General features: G+C 40.2%; 1 protein-coding gene and 1 pseudogene across 1 annotated transcript in view; one reads left to right on the top strand and one right to left on the bottom strand.

The window, feature by feature from the left end:
* LOC121041627 (E3 ubiquitin-protein ligase RNF4-like) overlaps positions 1-2,298 on the bottom strand; it is a 3,711-nt gene extending 1,413 nt beyond the window's left edge. Inside the window, exon 1 of the mRNA XM_040492553.1 lies at positions 2,065-2,298. The gene's annotated coding sequence lies outside the window, so the exon portion shown is untranslated. The remainder of the gene's footprint in view (positions 1-2,064) is intronic.
* A 4,269-nt stretch (positions 2,299-6,567) lies between these two features.
* Positions 6,568-7,437, top strand: LOC121042100 (dihydrofolate reductase-like; annotated as a pseudogene).
* The last annotated feature ends 2,117 nt before the right edge of the window (positions 7,438-9,554 follow it).

Below are 9,554 nucleotides of genomic sequence, written 5' to 3'. Positions count from 1 at the left end.
TCTTTCTTTCTTTCTTTCTTTCTTTCTTTCTTTCTTTCTTTCTTTCTTTTATTATTTTTTTTTAATGTTCACTTATTTTTGAGAGAGACAGAATGTGAGCAGGGGAGGGGCAGAAAAAGAGGGAGACACAGAATCCGCAGCAGGCTCCAGGCCCTGAGCTGTCAGCACAGAGACTGACATGGGGCTCGAATCCACGAACTGTAAGATCATGACCTGAGCTGAAGTCAGACGTTCAACCGACTGAGCCACCCAGGCGCCCCCTTTCTTTCTTTTTTTTAATGTTCATTTATTTTGAGAGAGAGAAAGAGCATGGAGGAGGGGCAGAGAGAGAGGGAGAGAGGGAATCCCAAGCAGGCTCTGCCCCGTCAGCACGCAGCCTGATGTGGGGTTCCATCTCATGAACTCTGAGATCATGACCTGAGCCCAAACCAAGAGCTGGATGCTTAACTGACTGAGCCACCCAGGTACCCTGCACATTTGGGTTTCTAACAGCAAATAAGAAATGAACCAGTTAGTCCATGTAGAGGTTCATCATGCCCAGTGTTCCCTTTCTAACAGAGACAGCGAGAGGAATTTTCTTGAAGCATTTCATCCCAGATTCTGTTTTAGGGAAGAAGGGATAGAGTTCAAGCATTTGCATAGAGAGACTTGGTTTGAGTCTAGGCTCTGTGACACTGGGCACACAACGTACACAGTTAAAGTTCTCAAAACCTCAGCATGTAAATCCTTTCTAAAAATTATTTTGTAATTTAAAAGTAATGCATCCTCAGTCATCATTAGGAAAATGCAAATTAAAGCCATAATGAGATACCATTTCACACTAACGAGGATGACTAAGATTTAAAAATAAATAATAAAAAGGGTTGGTGAGGATGTAGAAAAATTGGGATTCTCATATAGTGCTGGTGGGAATGTAAAATGGTGCAGCAGCTTTAGAAAACAGCCTGGCAGTTCCTCAAAAGATTAAAAAATAAAAAATAAATACATATATTTATTTTATGTAGTCCAAATAAAAAATTTATACATGAATGTTGATAATATTATTCATAATAGCCCCAAAGTGGAAACAAGCCAAATGCCCATTAACTGATGAATGGATAAACAAAATGTGGTATATCCATACAATGGCGTATTTATTATTAAGCAATAAAAAAGAGTAAGGTACAGATACTTGCCATAATATGGATAATCTTTGAAAACATATTAAGCAGTAGAAGCCAATCACAAAAGACCACAAACTGTATGATTCCATTTATATGAAATGTCAAGAATAGGCAAATCTAAAAAGACAGAAAGATGAGTGGATCGTTAGGCCTGGGGTGTTGAGGAGAAATAGGAAGTGGCTGCTAATGGGTGCAGGGTTTCTTTTGAGTATAATGTTCTAAAATTGAGGTGATGTTTGCACAACTCCGTGAATATACTAAAACCCACCGAATTGTATACTTTAAATTGATGAATTGTATGGTTTGTGAATAATTTCTCAATAAAGCTTGTACCAAGACAAACACCTAAGCTGCCATAGGAATGTTACACAAAACAATGTGATACAATCTGGATTTAGACACAAGCCCTAGAACCTGGTGGGAAAGTGTGGAACCCGAAAGGAAAATGGAAAGAAGGGCACCCTGAGGAAGGCACAGGGCTCAGGTCTCCACCGGAAGCGCCGACCTGCTTACCCAGGCAATTGTTCTCTTAGACCCCACAGACACCTGCTTTCCGCCAGATCACCACCCTCAAGTGTTTGCCTTTCACAACGGGCCTGCCCACCACCACTGACCCCACCCACGTATCCCATCAATGATTTAGCTATTTTGTCCTGTCCAGCCCAGTCCTGCTGAGGCAGCTCTCCTGGGAGAATAGAACAGGAAGCGTGAGTTCCAGACGCGCGCCACTTTCCAGCCTCTCGGCTGCTTCCCTGTGGCGTCTGGACAGAGCCTGGGCGAGCCGAACCCGGGTGCCTGGCTACACTGGGCTGGGAAGAAGCACCCAGAGGCCGCAGGGCCAGGGAGAGCCAGTGGATAAGGAGAAGCAGAGGGAGGGGACGTCACGGGACGGGGTACTCACCGTGAACTTGCACCGGCAGGTGGTGGCATTCGGCGAACACACCCAAGGTCACAAGCAAGGGGTCTCCGCGCGAGTTATCCACAGGACGGCGGAAAGCACTGGGGTTTTCCCTCCTTTTAAGCTGCTGGTTTAGTTTCTCAACTGCCCAATCAAAACCCGAGCCCATGGTAGCTTGTCACCAGTCTCTAGGTGGAAAGCTGGTGTTCCAGGTTAGAAAAGGGGACTTTCCTGTCCTTATCATCTTTCTCCAGGCTCCTGTTTACTGATAAAAAGGAGGCACTGGATTGTTGTTTCCCTTTTATCTTCTCTTACTGTTAGATCAGCAACTTCCCACCCTCTAGAAAAGTGGTTCTCAGTAGAGGCAGTAGCCTCTCTAAAAGTTTTGGAAATTTACAAGGCTGTTTTTAGTGGTGGCTACAGGCATATAGGGGCAGAGGGCAAGGGGCCCCGGCACCACCACCCCCCCTCCCACATGCACACATTGTCTCTATCTATCTCTCAATATATGAAAAATCTGCTTTATAATCTGGGCTTTACAAGCACATGTAAAAATGTGTGTTATTTTTCAATTATTTCTTGGTATATATTGACTATTTACTATGCCAGAACAGTTACTGAACCAAAGTGGGCCCAGTTCTTGCTGAGTTACAGACAGCAACTACACTAAATGGAGTTGCCTCACAAGGTAAATTTTATTTGTACAAACAAGGAGGTCATGGGGAATCATTTCCAAAGCTGTGTCTCCCTGAACCAGGGAAAGCAGGCTCCTTTAATTTAAGTGTGGGATAAATATCCAGAAGGGGATTTTAACATTGTAATGAGGCTGAGGTAACAGCTAGGCCCTTTCTGAATCATCTGGGTAGGCATCTTCCTCAAATGTTTCTTTTTCAGTACTAGCAGTTTGTTAGTTTGTTTCTAAAAGGTAAGATTGACAGCTAGACAGAAGCTTCTAGGAGTTTAGTTCCTATAAGGTAAAATTGACAACTGAACAGAAGTTTCTACTAGAGATTTTCTTAGTTCTTAGGCCAAGACTATATACACTGAATTTTCCAGGAATGCAAACTACCAGACAACTAGAAGGAAGATGTGTTTCAGGTTTTTTGTTTTGTTTTGTTCTTATACTTGGAATTTTACCTGGATATTCTAACCATTTTAGAGGATCACACCACAGCCAAAAATACCATCGTTGCATCCACACGACTCCTGAAACAGAATGCTATGGGCACCAGTGACAGTCACAACAAAGTTTATTACAATCAGAGGCAAGGCCGACAGATCGGGACCAACACTCTTGATAAGAGTGCGGCCCTGAACAGCTGGGGCACAGAGTTTTTAAAGCCGTTCACATCGTTTTATCATTACCTGGGAACAGAACAGAGAAACAGTTCCCAGATGAGTTAGAAACAGTTGCGGAATGAGGTGATTATTTTAGACTTTCTGCCGCTAAATTGCAACCGGTGGGTCTCCTAGACCTTGCCTCTGATGCTCTTTGAGCTTTTGTTTCCTTCATTGGTAAAGCCTGATTTACAAGAGTATGAAGCGTAATTTACAAGAGTAAAGCAAGGCTGTTATCTCTTGACCTTCAGTGTCAGAACAAAGCTATTATTTTTCAAGCTACTCCTTAGCCCTACACTACAATTTAACCCTTACACCATATCTGAATCTGAGCCATCAGATTCAGTTATAGTGTAACTCTCAGTCTTCTATGTCACAGTTTACAGAGACCCTAGGCCAAGTTACAAGCATCCAGCACCTCTTACAGCAGCCAGTACAGCCAGGTTAGAGTATTCAATTACTAAATTGCTTAACCTTCATAATCAAATTACTAAAGGGTAACAGTAAAGAGTTATAAAAAGGAGGTGTTGGATCTGATTGGAGTTAAAACTTCCCATCTGCAGTGGAGTCCTGGGCCTGTACTCACCTCAGTCTACCAAGCTTTAGCTTGAGTACTGACTCCCCACAATAGAAATATAGCAAATAAGGTTCCAGTATATTCAAGTGACCTGCTTACTGTGCTAACACGTTGGTGGCAGAACCCTTCATTTTACAGGTAAGAAAATTGAGGCCAGGAAAAATTAAGAGATTTGAAAGAGGGTGAACCGTGAACAGAGGCAGGTCTAGAAGCTCCTGAGAATTCAGTTTGTAAATTCTCCAAGCAAGATCATTCCCAGAAATCCTGAGAGTGCCAGAAGAGAGCAAGTTTCCCTTTGTGGGGCACTGTCCAGAATGAGTGAAGACGTTTACCTAAAACCCTTGGCGGAAAGGAGTAGAGGCATACTTTCTTTTTTTCACCAGCTCAGAGCCAAAAAGTTTTCCCTTTTATCTCTTTGCTATGGTTTTAGGTAATTTTACTTGCTCTTGTAAGCTATGAAAATAACCACCGCAAGTAAAAGCAATCGCCTGAAGCTTTACGTTTTACAGTTCTTACCACCATTTCCTGAGAACAACCCTTGAACAGTGCCTGGTATGGGGTAAATACTCCATATTTATTGAATGAATGATCGATCAAATAAGTGAATAAACTTTATGATATAAGAATAATCTCATTTTATGGATTTGGTGACAAAGAGTCAAGCTGGGGGGTGGGGTGGGGGGCACCTGGGTGACTCACTGGGTTAAGATTCCACGCCTTGATTTCAGCTCAGGTCATGATCTTATGGTTCCTGAGATCAAATTCCACATTTGACTGACTCCAGGCGACAGCCAGAGCCTGCTTGGGAATCTCTCTCTCTCCCTCTCTCTTTGTCACTCCCTGCTCACATGTGTGCTCACTTTCTCTCTCCCTCTCTCTCAAAAAAAAAAAAAAAAAAAAACACCACATTTAAAAAAAGAGTCAAGCCAGTAATAATGATTTCTCCAATTTCTTTTGTGGAATTAGGATTCAAACTCAGGTCTGATTTCAGTGGCATTCACACTTTTTTTTTTTTTTTTTTTTTGAGAGAGAGAGCATGAGCAGGGGAGAGGGAGGGAGGGAGGGAGAGAGAGAGAGAGAGAGAGAGAGAAAATCTTAAGCAGACTCCTTGCTCACCCTGGAGCCTGATAAAAAGGCTGATCCCAAGACCCCGGGATCATGACCTGAGCTGAAATCAAGAATTGGATGCTCAACCATCTGAGCCACCTAGGCACCCCGAAACTTTGAACTTTGCAAAAAATATTTATTTTCGGGAGAGCACAAGGTGGGGAGGGGCAGAGCGATGGGGGCAGAGGATCTGAAGTGGGCTCTGCTGTGACAGGCTGACAGCAGTGAGCCCAAAGGGGGCTCAAATGTCATGAACCATGAGATCATGACCTGAGCCAAACTTGGACACTCAACCAACTGAGCCACCCAGATGCCCCAAAGCTTTGAACTTTTAATGAAAGTTTGGGACTGCATGCCTTATGGGCCCTGTAGAGAAACCTAACAGGAAACACGCAGTAGCAGACTGATGCCTCACCCACACTCAATGAGTCCATACCCAGCTTTTTCATATTTTGCTGCTAACAGCTAGCACCTGCACGTTATCCCAGCCCTGCAGATTATCCTCAGGCACTGGAGTGAGCTGGAAGTACCTGGGAGTTTAATGTTTCATCCAACTACACACTCTATAGCTTATAACCAGAGACAGGCTCCTGTGAGGTACCAAAGCCCAGCTCCTTTGCTTCAAGACAGAACTAACTTTGAGGGGTATTCTTTTGTTCTAGAGCTCCCATGGGACCAGGCTGAGTGTGGGATTTCTGAAATCACCCCTTCACTTGGCTTCTTCCCGTTCCCTATTCTTTATCCTCCCTTCCCCCCTGCCCCACTCCTTTTTTGCTTATTGGTTTCTCCTGGAAGCCCTTTCTTTATAAGTCATAGCATCCAAATTCTGGATTCGGGGCATACTTCTGCAAGAACTCAACCCAACATGCTCACTGACTCTGCAGATGATGAAAATTGCATGCACACTTTCAGACAGTAAGGATACCTAGAAAACCCTTTCAGATAGCACTATAGCATTGTGTAGCAAGAAGAGTCCTCTGGTTTTTTTTCTACGTGAAAACAATAAAAAGAGGAAGTGGCCCATGGGGGTGGGGAAATCTCACATTACTGCCTTCAGTTAGGCCTGTGCTATAAAGATAGAAATACCTCCTTCCTTTCACAGACTTTTAAATCATCTGTGTTTTAGAGGACCAAAGAGAACAAATAATTCTGAATCCAAGTAATGAGAGAAGATTTATGAAATTTAGTGCATAGTAAGTGCTTGATACATGATTGAACATTTTTTTAAATTCTATTTACCAGGGTTGTTCTTTTTTTTTTCTATCAGTCCTTCTTATAGCTTTCCAAAGCGTCAAGATTGTTTTTAATGCATGAAACTTCCAATCAAAATATTCACAGATACTTGATTTCTCTTAAAATATCTAGGATCCAAATTGGTTACCCTTTGATTTTTTTCTAAAAGCCTAGAGTCCAAGGAGACAATTTTGTGCCAAGCTTGACAAAGGGTGGGGAATCCCAGGATGGTGAGCCAGCTCAGAGGTGTTTACAGCACTGTCACAGTTCTTCCCCTAAACTGCATTGTCGCTGTGTCCCAGAACAAGGGCATCTGCAAGAACGGGGGCGTGCTGTAGTCCCCGCTCAGGAATGAATTCAAGTACACTATTTCCCAAGAATGACCACATCTTCCTCATAGAACGTAAGCAAACTTTAGTGATTATGGGTAGGAAGACATTGTTCTCTATTCCCAAGAAGAATCAGCCTTTAAAGGAAAAGAATTAATTTAGTTCTCAGTTGAGACCTTAAAGAACCTCCCCAAGAAGCTCATTTTTCTTGCCAAAAGTCTGGTCAATGCCTTAAAAGTTATTGAGCAATTGGAATTAGCAAATAAAGTGGACATGGTTTGGATAGTGGGAGGCAGTTCTGTTTATAAGGAAACCACGAAGAAACCAGGCCACCTTAGACTATTTGTGACAAGGATTATGCAGAAATTTGAAAGTGGCACACTTTTTCCAGACTTTGATTTGGAGAAATATAAACTTCCCCCAGTATACCCAGGTATTCTTTCTGATGTCCAGGGGGAGAAAGGCATTGAGTACAAATTTGAAGTATATGCAAAGAATGATTAATGTGGAGGTGTTTTCCAATTTATTTCAAGTTGTTCCCCCTCCCCTCCAAACAATTACATGTTTTCATATTAGAAAAAAAAGACTTTTGTTGACTTTAGGTCAATGGATAATTATTTCTAAGCAATGGATTTTTATTAATTAATCTTAATTAGACTATAGTTAAGATCAGTCTTAACTAGACCATATCAGATACGATTTGTGAAGCATTTCTTGCTATAACTATAGGATGCCCATCAAGGTCCAGCACCCTGCCTAAGGTAGCATATCTACCAAGAGCCAAACTGAGAAAGTCCCCTGACAGCATGAGTTTAAAGCAGGACCTAAAGAGAGGACTGGAGAGATTTGTCCAAAGGTCAGAAATGAATTATAAACAGAAGAGCAAGAACTCAGATATTAAAAGACAATTAGATCAAAATAGGGACTATGAATTCTCGATGCATATCACAATTCTGAAAAAAGTTCTGTTCACTCAGAAAAGGAACCAGCAAGTTGAGAACTCCAATATATTCTATAGGGATAGTAAAGAGGCCAGTAGGACACTACCTTTTTGAAGGTTAAAAGAGAAGGTCTGAGACCTCTAAAATCTGTTTCTGATCTTCAGCGAGATTCCATGGGATATTATGATACTAGAAGACTAGGCTGTTCTTTATCAAAAAGTAAACCTAATAACAAGCATTTGGCTAAAATTAGAAAAAAGGTAATGAATTGAAAGTGGATAATGCTAGAAACCAAAATTATGAAGTTGGAAACTAAACTTCAATGAATTAGAAAATGAAAATTAAAAAACAAAAAACAAAAAACCTAGAAGCCAAGAGTCCAAGGAGAGATAACTCAAATTTTTGCCCCTAAAACCTTAATGGCTATATCACAGACAAAATATTTATTATATTAAGGAAAGACCTTGAATTTTTCCTCAAGAGCTTAGGGTATAAGAAATAAAGTAAAAAGCAACAGCCCAAAGATATTGGGGGAGTGACAGAAGACAAAAACTAGCAAAGACAACATTTACCAGTTCCTATATTGTTTCCATTTATGCCATGTTTTCATTAGGGATAGTGGGAAAAAAATGAGATATAACATATAAATAAAAATGAGATATAACATATAAATTTCTTAAAATAAACATCATAATAATAACAATGACCATTTCCTAATGTTTTATTTCTTTTAACGTTGTCAAAATATAATTTGAAAAACCTGGACATTAAATTAAATAATATTTTTCCAGAGCGATGTTCTTGGGAAGATGTACACCCAGTGCAATGCTGCTTCTCTTTGTTTGTTTTTAAATTCCAGTGTAATTAACACACAATGTTATATTAGTTTCAGGTGTACAGTATAGTGATTTGACAATTCTATACAATACTCAGTGCTCATCACAATACATGTAGTCTTAATTCCCTTCACCTATTTTACCCACCTCCCCACCCACCAGTTTGTTCTCTCTAGTTAAGAGTCTTTTTTGTTTATTTTTCTTTGTTCATTTGTTTTGTTTCTTAAATTCTACATATGAGTGAAATCATATGGTATTCGTCTTTCTCTGACTTCTTTTACTTAGCTTTATACTCTTTAGATCCATCTATGTTGTTGCAAATGGCAAGATTTCATTCTATTTTATGGCTAAGTAATATTCTATTATATATATATATACCACATCTTCTTTATCCATTCATATTATGAATATGTTGTCTGCTTCCATAATTTGGCTATTGTAAATCAACATAGGGACACGTATCCCTCCAAATTAGTGTTTTTATATTCTTTCGGAAAATACCCAGTACTGGAATTACTGGATTATACAATAATTCTGTTTTTAACTTTTTGAAGAACTTCCATACCGTTTTCCATAGTGGCTGCACCAGCTTGTATTCCCACCAACAGTACACAAATGTCCCTTTTTCTCCACATCCTGGCCAACAACGTTTGTTCTTGCATTTTTGATATTAGCCATTCTGATAGGTGTGAAGTGATATCTCATTGTGGTTTTGATTTGCATTTCCCTGATGATGAATGATGTTGAGCATCTTTTCATGTCTTTTGGCCATTGTATATCTTCTTTCAAGAAATGTTTGTTCATGTCTCCTGCCCATTTTTAATTGGATTATTTGTTTTTTTGTGTGTGATGAGTTGTATAAATTCTTGGATATTAACTCTTTATCGGATATGTCATTTGCAAATATCTTCTCCCATTCAGTAGGCTATCTTTTAGTTTTGTTGGTTGTTTCCATTGCTGTGCAGAAGCTTTTTGTTTTGATGTAGTCCCAAAAGTTTATTTTTGTTTTTGTTTCCCTTGCCTCAGGAGACGTATGAAGAAAGATGTTATGGCTGATGTCAGACAAATTACTGCTTATGCTCTCTTTTAGGATTTTTATAGTTTCACATTTAGGTCCTTAATCTGTTTTGAG

This window comes from Herpailurus yagouaroundi, unplaced genomic scaffold, assembly GCF_014898765.1.
Source record: "Herpailurus yagouaroundi ecotype Mexico unplaced genomic scaffold, PumYag 184, whole genome shotgun sequence".
Classification (NCBI taxonomy): Eukaryota; Metazoa; Chordata; class Mammalia; order Carnivora; family Felidae; genus Herpailurus; species Herpailurus yagouaroundi.
Note: the sequence above shows the minus strand (reverse complement) of the source record. Positions and strands in the feature narration are given on the sequence as shown.